Raw genomic sequence first — 14,876 nt, 5'->3', positions numbered from 1 at the left:
TCTTGGGGAGATGTAGTCAGTGAGGATTGTTCTGCAAAGAGAACTGGAGGTACGGTGCAAATAAATGTAGCCCCTTACAGTATAGAGTGGTGCTTGAAAGTTTGTGAACCCTTTACCACCCCGATTCCAAAAAAGTTGGGACAAAGTACAAATTGTAAATAAAAACGGAATGCAGTAATTTACAAATCTCAAAAACTGATATTGTATTCACAAGAGAACATGGACAACATATCAAATGTCGAAAGTGAGATTTTGAAATTTCATGCCAAATATTGGCTCATTTGAAATTTCATGACAGCAACACATCTCAAAAAAGTTGGGACAGGGGCAATAAGAGGCTGGAAAAGTTAAAGGTACAAAAAAGGAACAGCTGGAGGACCAAATTGCAACTCATGAGGTCAATTGGCAATAGGTCATTAACATGACTGGGTATAAAAAGAGCATCTTGGAGTGGCAGCGGCTCTCAGAAGTAAAGATGGGAAGAGGATCACCAATCCCCCTAATTCTGCGCCGACAAATAGTGGAGCAATATCAGAAAGGACTTCGACAGTGTAAAATTGCAGAGTTTGAACATATCATCATCTACAGTGCATAATATCAAAAGATTCAGAGAATCTGGAAGAATCTCTGTGCATAAGGGTCAAGGCCGGAAAACCATACTGGGTGCCCGTGATCTTCAGGCCCTTAGACGGCACTGCATCACATACAGGCATGCTTCTGTATTGGAAATCACAAAATGGGCTCAGGAATATTTCCAGAGAACATTATCTGTGAACACAATTCACCGTGCCATCCGCCGTTGCCAGCTAAAACTCTATAGTTCAAAGAAGAAGCCGTATCTAAACATGATCCAGAAGTGCAGACGTCTTCTCTGGGCCAAGGCTCATTTAAAATGGACTGTGGTCAGACGAATCAAAATTTGAAGTTCTTTATGGAAATCAGGGACGCCGTGTCATTCGGACTAAAGAGGAGAAGGTTCCCATCCAGACGACGTCTCTTTCAGGGAAGACCTTGCATTTTCCAACATGACAATGCCAAACCACATACTGCACCAATTACAGCATCATGGCTGCGTAGAAGAAGGGTCCGGGTACTGAACTGGCCAGCCTGCAGTCCAGATCTTTCACCCATAGAAAACATTTGGCGCATCATAAAACGGAAGATACGACAAAAAAGACCTAAGACAGTTGAGCAACTAGAATCCTACATTAGACAAGAATGGGTTAACATTCCTATCCCTAAACTTGAGCAACTTGTCTCCTCAGTCCCCAGATGTTTACAGATTGTTGGAAAGAGAAAAGGGGATGTCTCACAGTGGTAAACATGGCCTTGTCCCAACTTTTTTGAGATGTGGTGTTGTCATGAAATTTAAAATCACCTAATTTTTCTCTTTAAATGATACATTTTCTCAGTTTAAACATTTGATATGTCATCTATGTTCTATTCTGAATAAAATATGGAATTTTGAAACTTCCACATCATTGCATTCCGTTTTTATTTACAATTTGTACTTTGTCCCAACTTTTTTGGAATCGGGGTTTTGTGTGTGTGTGTGTGTATGTATGTGTATATATATATATATATATATATATATATATATATATATATATACACAGTGGTGCTTGAAAGTTTGTGAACCCTTTAGAATTGTCTATATTTCTGCATAAATATGACCTAAAACATCATCAGATTTTCACACAAGTTCTAAAAGTAGATAAAGAGAACCCAGTTAAACAAATGAGACAAAAATATTATACTTGGTCATTTATTTATTGAGGAAAATCATCCAATATTACATATCTGTGAGTGGCAAAATTATGTGAACCTTTGCTTTCAGTATCTGGTGTGACCCTCTTGTGCAACAATATCTGCAACTAAACATTTTCGGTAACTGTTGATCAGTCCTGCACACCGGCTTGGAGGAATTTTAGCCCATTCCTCCATACAGAACAGCTTCAACTCTGGGATGTTGGTGGGTTTCCTCACATGAACTGCTCGCTTCAGTTCCTTCCACAACATTTCCATTGGATTAAGGTCAGGACTTTGACTTGGCCGTTCCAAAACATTAACTTTATTCTTCTTTAACCATTCTTTGGTAGAACGACTTGTGTGCTTAGGGTCGTTGTCTTGCTGCATGACCCACCTTCTCTTGAGATTCAGTTCATGGACAGATGTCCTGACATTTTCCTTTAGAATTCGCTGGTATAATTCAGAATTCATTGTTCCATCAATGTTGGCAAGCCGTCCTGGCCCAGACGCAGCAAAAGAGGCCTAAACCATGATACTACCACCACCATGTTTCACAGATGGGATAAGGTTCTTATGCTGGATTGCAGTGTTTTCCTTTCTCCAAACATAACGCTTCGCATTTAAACCAAAAAGTTCTATTTTGGTCTCACCCATCCCAAAACATTTTTCCAATAGCCTTCTGGCTTGTCTACGTGATCTTTAGCAAACTGCAGATGAGCAGCAATGCTCTTTTTGGAGATCAGTGGCTTTCTCCTTGCAACCCTGCCATGCACACCATTGTTGTTCAGTGTCCTCCTGATGGTGGACACATTAACATTAGCCAATGTGAGAGAGGCCTTCAGTTGCTTAGAAGTTACCCTGGGGTCCTTTGTGACCTGGCCGACTATTACACGCCTTGCCCTTGGAGTGATCTTTGTTGGTTGACCACTCCTGGGGAGGGTAACAATGGTCTTGAATTTCCTCCATTTGTACACAATCTGTCTGACTGTGGATTGGTGGAGTCCAAACTCTTTAGAGATGGTTTTGTAACCTTTTCCAGCCTGAAGAGCATCAACAACGCTTTTTCTGAGGTCCTCAGAAATCTCCTTTGTTCGTGCCGTGATACACTTCCACAAACGTGTTGTGAAGATCAGACTTTGATAGATCCCTGTCCTTTAAATAAAACAGGGTGCCCACGCACACCAGATTGTCATGCCATTGATTGAAAACACCTGACACTAATTTCACCTTCAAATTAACTGCTAATCCTAGAGGTTCACATACTTTTGCCACTCACAAATATGTAATATTTGATGATTTTCCTCAATAAATAAATCACCAAGTATAATATTTTTGTCTCATTTGTTTAACTGGGTTCTCTTTATCTACTTTTAGGACTTGTGTGAAAATCTGATGACGTTTTAGGTCATATTTATGCAGAAATATAGAAAATTCTAAAGGGTTCACAAACTTTCAAGCACCACTGTATATATATATATGAGAGAGAGGTATGGTCTAGTGGTTAGCACTGTCATCTCACAACAAGAAGGTTCTGCGTTCAAGCCCAGTAGCTGATGGGGGGGCCTTCCTGTGTGGATTTGCATGTTCTCCCCATGTCCGCGTGGGTTTCCTCCGGGTGCTCCGGTTTCCCCCACAGTCCAAAGACATGCAGGTTAGGTTAACTAGTGACTCTAAATTGACCGTAGGTGTGAATGCGAGTGTGAATGGTTGTTTGTCTCTATGTATCAGCCCTGTGATGACCTGGTGACTTGTCCAGGGTGTACCCCGCCTCTCGCCGATAGTCAACTGTGATAGGCTCCAGCTTGTCTGCGACCCTGCACAGGATAATTGGTTACGGATCATGGCTGTGTGTATGTATCTCACAGCCTGGGTTTATTCAGCAGTGATTGACAGTGCCACATGTGTAGTCATGTGTGTTTGGCTTGTTGTACCATGTCTATTTTATTTCTACCATTATTTTATTTCAATAATTGTGATCAATATTACACTTGTAATTAAAAGTGCAAGTTAAAGGAACTTACAGTGTCTTGCAAAAATATTCATCCCCCTTAGTGTTTGTTCTGTTTTGTTGCATTACAAGCCGGAACTAAAATTGATGTTTGGGGGGTTAGCACCATTTGATCTACACAACATGCCTACAAATTTAAAGATGCAAATTGTTTTTTTATTGTGACACAAACAATACTTAAGATGAAAAAAACAGAAATCTGGAGTGTGCATAGGTATTCACCCCCTTTCGTATGAAACCCCTAAATAAGAGCTGGTCTGACCAATTCACTTCATAAGTCACATAATTAGTTGATTAAGATCCACCTGTGTGCAATCAAAGTGTCACATGATCTGTCACATGATGTCTGTATAAATCAACCACTACACCACCGTTTAGTGTTTATGCAAACAAAAAGTGCACAGTACTTCTACTTTTTTTCTGGTTTTCAATATAAAATTTGGTGAAATGATTTGAGTTTTGGTATCAGTACTTTTTGAATATTTTCACCACATTTTAACAGTACTGCAATCATTTTGGTCATGATAATCATGATGTTATATTTTCATACCATTTTATCTTTATGGCAATTACTTACTCAATATCTTACATATGTAACGGCAGAGATGTGCTTTTACCCTTTTACATTTGGCATACAGTAGGTAGGGTGTGCAATTTTATGTTTTCTTTTTATTATTAACTTCCAAGAGAGGAAAAAAAGGGGGAATTACTGTTTATAGTTGCTATAATGTAAAGGATAACAGTGGCTGATTCATCTTGTAAATGATCCACAGCATTATTCTCATCTCATCTCATTATCTCTAGCCGCTTTATCCTGTTCTACAGGGTCGCAGGCAAGCTGGAGCCTATCCCAGCTGACTACGAGCGAAAGGCAGGGTATACCCTGGACGAGTCGCCAGGTTATCACAGGGCTGACACATAGACACAGACAACCATTCACACTCACACCTATGGTCAATTTAGAGTCACCAGTTAACCTAACCTGCATGTCTTTGGACTGTGGGGGAAACCGGAGCACCCGGAGGAAACCCACACGGACACGGGGAGAACATGCAAACTCCACACAGAAAGGCCCTCACCGGCCATGGGGCTCGAACCCGGACCTTCTTGCTGTGAGGCGACAGCGCTAACCACTACACCACCGTGCTGCCCCTCCACAGCATTAACTGAATGTAATTATAATGAGATACATACTATAGTACGAAGTCATGCTTGTTTTGTTCCTTTTTCAGAGGGAAGAACAGTCAGCTGCACAAATCAATATAAAGAGTGATATCTCTGTACGGAGTGAAGGTGTGGTAAATATTGAATACTTGGGATTTCTGTTTTGAAATGTAATTACAGGATCTAAGCATGCTCAGAATGATAACTGGCAAGTGTCTGTTTCTGTTTGTGCTGATCAATGTTGATCAGGAGCATGTAAACCCTGCATCAGACCCCCTCCTGCCTTTCATCTGAAAGTCGAATTAGTGCTACACTATCACTCCGACCTTATAAAAGGCGTAAACATTTAACAGAAGCGCTATCAACCTGTGCCAGACCAGCTTGTACAAACCTGCATTGCCAAGGTGATAAAGATGACAAAGCCCCAATTTATGCACTTTTTATATCAGAATTATCACCTGTGAAGCAGTGTGACCTCGGTACAAATCTCTACGGCTGTTGGTCTTTTGTTTTGTTAATATTGACTCCTTTAGTGAGATGAAAATGTAATTACAGAATGCAAATTTGTTTGTTTGAGATAAACGAGTGTTTATTTCTGGTCATGAAATCCTGATTCCTCCTTCATGCTCACTGGATCTAATGCCAACCCCAATTCCTAATCTAATATATTGTTTAACCCAGAATTACTACTCTCAGATCATTCTCCATGTCTGCACATTAAAGGGTTTCGCAGATGCTCTCCAGAAATACTGTCGGAGTTGGTCCTACAAACAAACAAACAAACAAACAAGCAAAAAAACCCTTCCTGAGTGGCAGGAAAGCAATCAGGCAACATTTTACCAATCTTTACTTCTCCAGTTTTGGAGAGCTTGTTCCCACTGTAGCCTCGGATTCCTGTTATTGACTGACAGGCGTGAAACCCGATCCAGTCTTCTGCAGTTCTGATGCATTCTGAGATGTTTTATGTTCACCATAGTTAGAAAGCATGGTTATTTTGCTTCCTATAACCTTCAGCAGATCCCTGTATGCAGTTTTTATCCAATTCTTTGTGTTGGAGAAAAGAACAAAACAGAAGCACAATAATAATGCTTCGAGAGGAAATTACTATATGACATGTTAAATCCAAATGATTGTAAGGAACAGGAAAAATAAACACAAACATGACTTGATTCCTGGTAGATTAGACCAGGGGTTCTGAACCTTTTCTACTTCGAGGCCCACCTAATCATACTTGTAACAAGTCGGGGCCCATTAAAAAAGATCCCCAATTATTTTGGCTCATCTATTCTATTCTAATCTAATAATCTAATGTAAAGTGTATTAATGGGATGGAACATCACTCCCTGTTATAGATTGGAGCCCAGGGATTAAATAAGTGCAATAAAAACAAACTGTTTTTAATTGTAGGTATTGTATTTGAAACTGTATGGATGTGCCAGAAGCCAAACCATGCACACAGTCAAAAAGGATTAATGATCCAAAAGTGGAGTCTGGTCCATTAACACAAGAACTTATTGCCATGTTTGTGTTCAGCAAACAAACAAGTTATTAAAACCAAGAAGTACACTCAAAAGACAGGGATATAGAAACCACTCAGTGGGATTAGATCCTTACACGCTAACAAAGGAAGATTTTTCCTATGAGTATTCCTACGAAATAAACCATCCATTGAGTTCCCTGATGTTTCAAACTACCTGGTGCTGTAGACATCGTTCTACATGGACACACAGATGAAAATCTGGAAGAGCATGGAGGCGTACAACTTTTTACATGTAGCTGGGTTAAAGATCTGGGGATCACTCGTCTCGTCTCGTCTTCTTCCGCTTATCCGGGGCTGGGTCGCGGAGGCAGCAGTCTGAGCATGGAAGCCCAAACTTCCCTTTCCCCAGACACCTTGGCCAGCTCCTCGGGAAGAACATCGAGGCGTTCCCAGGCCAGCCGAGAGACATAGTCCCTCCAGCGTGTCCTGGGTCTTACCCGGGGCCTCCTCCCGGGGGGACATGCCTGGAACACCTCCCCAGGGAGGTGTCCAGGAGGCATCCGAAAGAGAGGCCCGAGCCACCTCAGCTGATTCCTCTCGATGTGGAGGAGCAACGGCTCTACTCCAAGCTCCTCCTGAGTGACTGTGCTTCTCACCCTATCTCTAAGGGAGCGCCCAGCCACCCTGCGAAAGAAACTCATTTCGGCCGCTTGTATCCGCGATCTTGTTCTTTCGGTCATTACCCAAAGTTCATGACCATAGGTGAGAGTTGGAACGTAGATCGCCCTGTAAATCAAGAGCTTCGCCTTTTGGCTCAGCTCCTTCTTCACCACAACGGACCGGTAAAGCGACCGCATCACTGCGGAGGCTGCACCGATCCGCCTGTCGATCTCACGCTCTATCCTTCCCTCACTCGTGAACAAGATCCTGAGATACTTAAACTCCTCCACTTGAGGCAGGACTTCTCCACCAACCTGGAGAGGGCAAGCCACCCTTTTCCAGTCGAGAACCATGGCCTCGGACTTGGAGGTGCTGATTCTCATCCCAGCCGCTTCACACTCGACTGCAAACTGCCCCAGTGCATGCTGAAGGTCCTGGTTTGAAGAAGCCAACAGGACAACATCATCTGCGAAAAGCAGAGATGAAATCCTGTGGTTCCCAAACAGGATTCCTTCCGGCCCCTGGCTGCGCCTAGAAATTCTATCCATAAAGATTATGAACAGAACCAGTGGCAAAGGGCAGCCCTGCCAGAGTCCAACATGCACTGGGAACAGGTCTGACTTACTGCCGACAATGTGAACCAGACTCCTGCTCCATTCATACAGGGACCGGACAGCCCTTAGCAAAAGCCCCGAACCCCATACTCCCGAAGCACCCCCCACAGAATATCATGGGGGACACGGTCGAATGCCTTCTCCAAATCCACAAAGCACATGTGGACTTGTTGGGCAAACTCCCATGAACCCTCAACCACCCTATGAAGGATATAGAGCTGGTCCAGTGTTCCGCGACCAGGATGAAAACCGCATTGTTCCTCCTGGATCCGAGGTTCAAATATTGGCCGAATTCTCCTCTCCAGTACCCTGGAGTAAACCTTCCCTGGGAGGCTGAGAAGTGTGATTCCCCTGTAATTGGAGCACACTCTCCGGTCCCCTTTCTTAAAAAGAGGGACCACCACTCCAGTCTGCCACTCCAGAGGCACTGTCCCTGACCGCCACACGATGTTGCAGAGGCGTGTCAGCCAAGACAGCCCCACAACATCCAGAGACTTGAGATACTCAGGGCGGATCTCATCCACCCCCGGTGCCTTGCCACCGAGGAGTTTGCAAACCACCTCAGTGACTTCGGCTTGGGTAATGGACGAGTCCACCTCTGAGTCATCAGCCTCCACTTCCTCAATGGAAGACAAGACAGTGGGATTGAAGAGATCCTCGAAGTATTCCTTCCACTGCCCGACAATGTCCCCAGTCGAGGTCAACAGCTCCCCACCCGCACTGTAAACAGTGTTGGCAGAGTACTGCTTCCCCCTCCTGAGGCGCCGGACGGTTTGCCAGAATTTCTTCAAGGCCGACCGATAGTCTTTCTCCATGGCCTCACCGAACTCCTTCCAGTTCCGAGTTTTTGCCTCCGCAACTGCCAAGCTGCGGCATGCCTGGCCTGCCGATACCCATCAGCTGCCTCAGGAGTCTCAGAGGCCAACATGGCCCGATAGGACTCCTTCTTCAGCTTGACGGCATCCCTTACTTCCGGTGTCCACCAACAGGTTCGGGGATTGCTGCCACAACAGCCGCGTCGACAATGGAGGCAGAAAACATGGTCCACTCAGACTCAATGTCCCCCGCCTCCCTCAGAAGCTGGGAGAAGCTCTCCCGGAGGTGGGAGTTAAAGACCTCCCTGACAGAGTGCTTGGCCAAACATTCCCAGCAGACCCTCACCATACGTTTGGGCCTGCCAGGTCTGTCTGGCTTCCTCCTCCGCCAGCAGGTCCAACTCACCACCAGGTGGTGATTAGTTGACAGCTCAGCCCCTCTCTTCACCTGAGTGTCCAAGACATAGGGCTGGAGATCCGATGAAACGACAACAAAGTCGATCATCGACCTCCGACCTAAGGTGTCCTGGTGCCACGTGCACTTATGGACACCCCTATGCTTGAACATGGCATTCGTTATGGACAAACCGTGACTAGCACAGAAGTCCAATAACAAAACACCACTCGGGTTCAGATCGGGGAGGCCGTTCCTCCCAATCACGCTCCTCCAGGTGTCACTGTCGTCGCCCACATGAGCGTTGAAGTCCCCCAGTAGAACAATGGAGTCCCCAGTCTGAGCACCTCTCAGTACCTCTCCCAGGGACTCCAAGAAGGCCGGATACTCTAGACTGCTATTTGGCCCGTAGGCACAAACAACAGCAAGAGCCCTCTCCCCGATCCTAAGGCACAGAGAGGCGACCCTCTCATTCACTGGGGTAAACTTCAACACATGGCGGCTGAGCTGGGGAGCTATAAGCAAGCCCACACCAGCCCGCCGCCGTTCACCATGGGCAACTCCAGAGAAGTGGAGAGTCCAGCCCCTCTCGAGGAGCTGGGTTCCGGAGCCCAAGCCGTGCGTGGAGGTGAGCCCGACTATCTCTAGCCGGTACCTCTCAACCTCCTGCATAAGCTCAGGCTCTTTCCCCCCCAGCGAAGTGACATTCCATGTCCCAACAGCTGGCCGCTGTGTTCGGGGATCAGGTCATCGAGGCCCCTGCTTTCGACTGCCGCCCAATCCACATTGCACCAGCCCCCTATGGCTACCTCTGTGGGTGGTGAACCCACAGGAGGTCGGGCCCACGTCACCGCTTCGGGCTGAGCCCGGCTGGGCCCCTTGGGCAAAGGCCCAGCCACCAAGCGCTCGCATACGAGCCCCAACCCTGGACCTGGCTCCAGGGTGGGGCCCCGGCTGCGCCATACCAGGCGATGTCACGGTCCTTGATAGATTGTTATCCATAAGGGGTTTTGGTGAACTGCTCTTAGTCTGGCCTGTCACCTAGGACCTGTCTGCCTTGGGAGACCCTAACAGGGGCGTAATGCCCCCGACAACATAGCTCCTAGGATCATTCAAGCAGACAAACCCCTCCACCACAATAAGGTGGCAGTTCTAGGAGGGGTCTGGGGATCAGGACACTACAAAATAAATCCTGTATTGTTTATGCCCTGGCAAGGAAGACTTTTTGTACGAGTCTTTGCAGGTGTAAACAAACCACAGTTGCTTGATTCTCAATCATCCCTGCTGTTCTCTTCCAGGAGACATCACAGATCCATAATTTACCCACAAACGTATTTATTTATACTGCCCACTTCATTCTCTCTCTCTCTCAGTCTGTGTGTGTGTGCGTGCATGCACACATGGGTTAAATGCAGAGGAGGAATGTGGCAAAAATAAAGGCTTGTTCTTAATTTGCCCGCAAATGTATTTATTCAACTTGAAAAGTGTACGGCAAATCAGCTACCGGATTTGGGACATTATGACATCCTGAACTACTTAGTATTTAGCTTCAAACTGGGGGGATTCACGGCCCACTAAATGGCACTTCATGGCTCAGTGGTTGAGAAACACTGGATTAGAGTATACAGTGGTGCTTGAAAGTTTGTGAACCCTTTAGAATTTTCTATATTTCTGCATAAATATGACCTAGAACATCATCAGATTTTCACCCAAGTATTAAAATTAGATAAGGAGAACCCAGTTAAACAAATGAGACAAAAATATTATACTTGGTCATTTATTTATTGAGGAAAATGATCCAATATTACATATCTGTGAGTGGCAAAAGTATGTGAACCTTTGCTTTCTGTCTCTGGTGTGACCCCCTTGTGCAGCAATAACTACAACTAAATGTTTCCGGTAACTGTTCATCAGTCCTGCACACCAGCTTGGAGGAATTTTAGCCCATTCCTCTGTACAGAACAGCTTCAACTCTGGGATGTTGGTGGGTTTTCTCACATAAACTGCTTGCTTCAGGTCCTTCCACAACATTTCGATTGGATTAAGGTCAGGACTTTGACTTGGCCATTCCAAAACATTAACTTTATTCTTCTTTACCCATTCTTTGGTAGAACAACTTGTGCGCTTAGGGTCGTTGTCTTGCTGCATGACCCACCTTTTCTTGAGATTCAGTTCATGGACAGATGTCCTGACATTTTCCTTTAGAATTCACTGGTATAATTCAGAATTCATTGTTCCATCAATGATGGCAAGCCATCCTGGCCCAGATGCAGCAAAACAGGCCTAAACCATGATACTACGATCACCATGTTTCACAGATGGGATAAGGTTCTTATGCTGGAATGCAGTGTTTTCCTTTCTCCAAACATAACACTTCTCATTTAAACCAAAAAGTTCTATTTTGGTCTCATCCATCCACAAAACATTTTCCCAATAGCCTTCTGGCTTGTCCACATGATCTTTAGCAAACTGCAGACGAGCAGCAATGTTCTTTTTGGAGAGCAGTGGCTTTCTCCTTGCAACCCTGCCATACACACCATTGTTGTTCAGTGTTCTCCTGATGGTGGACTCATGAACATTAACATTAGCCAATGTGAGAGAGGCCTTCAGTTGCTTAGAAGTTACCCTGGGGTCCTTTGTGACCTCGCAACTATTACACGCCTTGTGTAATAGTGATCTTTGTTGGTCGACCACTCCTGGGGAGGGTAACAATGGTCTTGAATTTCCTCCATTTGTACACAATCTGTCTGACTGTGGATTGGTGGAGTCCAAACTCTTTAGAGATGGTTTTATAACCTTTTCCAGCCTGATGAGCATCAACAACGCTTTTTCTGAGATCCTCAGAAATCTCCATTGTTCGTGCCATGATACACTTCCACAAACATGTGCTGTGAAGATCAGACTTTGATAGATCCCTGTTCTTTAAATAAAACAGGGCGCCCACTCACACCTGATTGTCATCCCATTGATTAAAAACACCTGACTCTAATTTCACCTTCAAATTAACTGCTAATTCTAGAGGTTCACATACTTTTGTCACTCACAGATATGTAACATTGGATCATTTTCCTCAGTAAATAAATGAGCAAGTATAATATTTTTGTCACATTTGTTTAACTGGGTTCTCTTTATCTACTTTTAGTACTTGTGTGAAAATCTGATGATGTTTTAGGTAATATTTATGCAGAAATATAGAAAATTCTACAACCCTGAATCCAAAAAAGTTGGGACAAAGTACAAATTGTAAATAAAAACGGAATGCAATGATGTGGAAGTTTCAAAATTCCATATTTTATTCAGAATAGAACATAGATGGCATATCAAATGTTTAAACTGAGAAAATGTATAATTTAAAATGAAAAATTAGGTGATTTTAAATTTCATGACAACAACACATCTCAAAAAAGTTGGGACAAGGCCATGTTTACCACTGTGAGACATCCCCTTTTCTCTTTACAACAGTCTGTAAACGTTTGGGGACTGAGGAGACAAGTTGCTCAAGTTTAGGGATAGGAATGTTAACCCATTCTTGTCTAATTTAGGATTCTAGTTGCTCAACTGTCTTAGGTTTTTTTTTGTCGTATCTTCCGTTTTATGATACGCCAAATGTTTTCTATGGGTGAAAGATCTGGACTGCAGGTTGGCCAGTTCAGTACCCGGACCCTTCTTCTATGCAGCCATGATGTTGTAATTGATGCAGTATGTGGTTTGGCATTGTCATGTTGGAAAATGCAAGGTCTTCCCTGAAAGAGATGTCATCTGGATGGGAGCATATGTTGCTCTAGAACCTGGATATACCTTTCAGCATTGATGTTGTCTTTCCCGATGTGTAAACTGCCCATGCCACACACACTAATGCAACCCCATACCATCAGAGATGCAGGCTTCTGAACTGAGCGCTGATAACAACTTGGGTCGTCCTTCTCCTCTTTAGTCCGAATGACACGGCATCCCTGATTTCCATAAAGAACTTCAAATTTTGATTCGTCTGACCACAGAACAGTTTTCCACTTTGCCACAGTCCATTTTAAATGAGCCTTGGCCCAGAGAAGACGTCTGCGCTTCTGGATCATGTTTAGATATGGCTTCTTCTTTGAACTATAGAGTTTTAGCTGGCAGTGGCGGATGGCACGGTGAATTGTGTTCACAGATAATGTTCTCTGGAAATATTCCTGAGCCCATTTTGTGATTTCCAATACAGAAGCATGCCTGTATGTGATGCAGTGCCGTCTAAGGGCCCGAAGATCACGGGCACCCAGTATGGTTTTCCGGCCTTGACCCTTATGCACAGAGATTCTTTCAGATTCTCTGAATCTTTTGATGATATTATGCACTGCAGATGATGATATGTTCAAACTATTTGCAATTTTACACTGTCGAACTCCTTTCTGATATTGCTCCACTATTTGTCGGCGCAGAATTAGGGGGATTGGTGATCCTCTTCCCATCTTTATTTCTGAGAGCCGCTGCCACTCCAAGATGCTCTTTTTATACCCAGTCATGTTAATGACCTATTGCCAATTGACCTCATGAGTTGTAATTTGGTCCTCCAGCTCTTCCTTTTTTGTACCTTTAACTTTTCCAGCCTCTTATTGCCCCTGTCCCAACTTTTTTGAGATGTGTTGCTGTCATGAAATTTCAAATGAGCCAATATTTGGCATGAAATTTCAAAATGTCTCACTTTCGATATTTGATATGTTGTCTATGTTCTGTTGTGAATACAATATCAGTTTTTGAGATTTGTAAATTATTGCATTCCGTTTTTATTGACAATTTGTACTTTGTCCCAACTTTTTTGGAATCGGGGTTGTACATACAGTATATATATATATATATATATATATATATATATATATATATATATATATATATATATACACACTAGTGCATCTCAAAAAATTAGAATATTGTGAAAAAGTTCAGTATTTTCCATCAGTTATTTAGGAAAGTGAAAATGTTATATATTATAGAATCATTACACATAAACTAAAATGTTTCAAGCACCATCTCAAAATATTAGATCATTCCATTTCGAGTTTGAGTAAAACAGTATGAACACAGTGTATCTCTCAGTCTAGTTCAGTACACACAACCACAATCATGGGGAAGACTGCTGACTTGACTGTTGTCCAGAAGATGATCACTGATGCCCTCCACAAGGAGGGTAAGCCACAAAAGGTCATTGCTGAAAAGGGTGGCTGGAAAAGGTGCACAAGCAACAGGGATGGCCGCAGTCTTGTGAGGATTGTCAAGAAAAGTTGATTCAAGAACTTGGGAGAGCTTCACAAGGAGTGGACTGAGGCTGGTGTCAGTGTATCAAGACCCATCACGAACAGACATCTTCAAGAAAGGGGATACAACTTTTGCATTCCTAATATCAAGCTACTCCTGAGCCAGAGACAATGTCAGAAGTGTCTTATCTGGGCTAAGGAGAGAAAGAAATGTCCAAAGTCCTCTTTTCAGATGAAAGTACATTTTGCATTTAATTTGGAAATCACGGTTCTAGAGTCTGGAGGAAGAGTGGAGAGGCACAGAATCCAAGGCGTTTGAAGCCCAGTGTGAAGTTTCCACAGTCTGTGATGATTTGGGGTGCCATGTCATCTGCTGGTGTTGGTCCACTGTATTTTATCAAGTCCAAAGTCAGCACAGCCATCTACCAGGAGATTTTAGAGCACTTCATGCTTCCATCTGCTGACGAGCTTTTTGGAGATGCTGATTTCCTTTTCCAGCAGGACTTAGCACCTACCCACAGTGCCAAAACTACTACCAAATGGTTTGCTGACCATGATATTACTGTGTTTGATTGGCCAGCCAACTTGCCTGACCTGAACCCCATAGAGAATCTATGGGGTATTGTCAAGAGGAAGATGAGAAACACCCGACCCAAAAATACAGATACGCTGAAGGCCACTATCAAAGCAACCTGGGCTTCAATAACACCTCAGCAGTGCCACAGACTGATCACCTCCATGCCACACCGCATTGATACAGT

The sequence above is a fragment of the Neoarius graeffei genome, chromosome 19 (assembly GCF_027579695.1).
Source record: "Neoarius graeffei isolate fNeoGra1 chromosome 19, fNeoGra1.pri, whole genome shotgun sequence".
NCBI lineage: Eukaryota > Metazoa > Chordata > Actinopteri > Siluriformes > Ariidae > Neoarius > Neoarius graeffei.
This window is presented reverse-complemented; position numbering follows the sequence as displayed.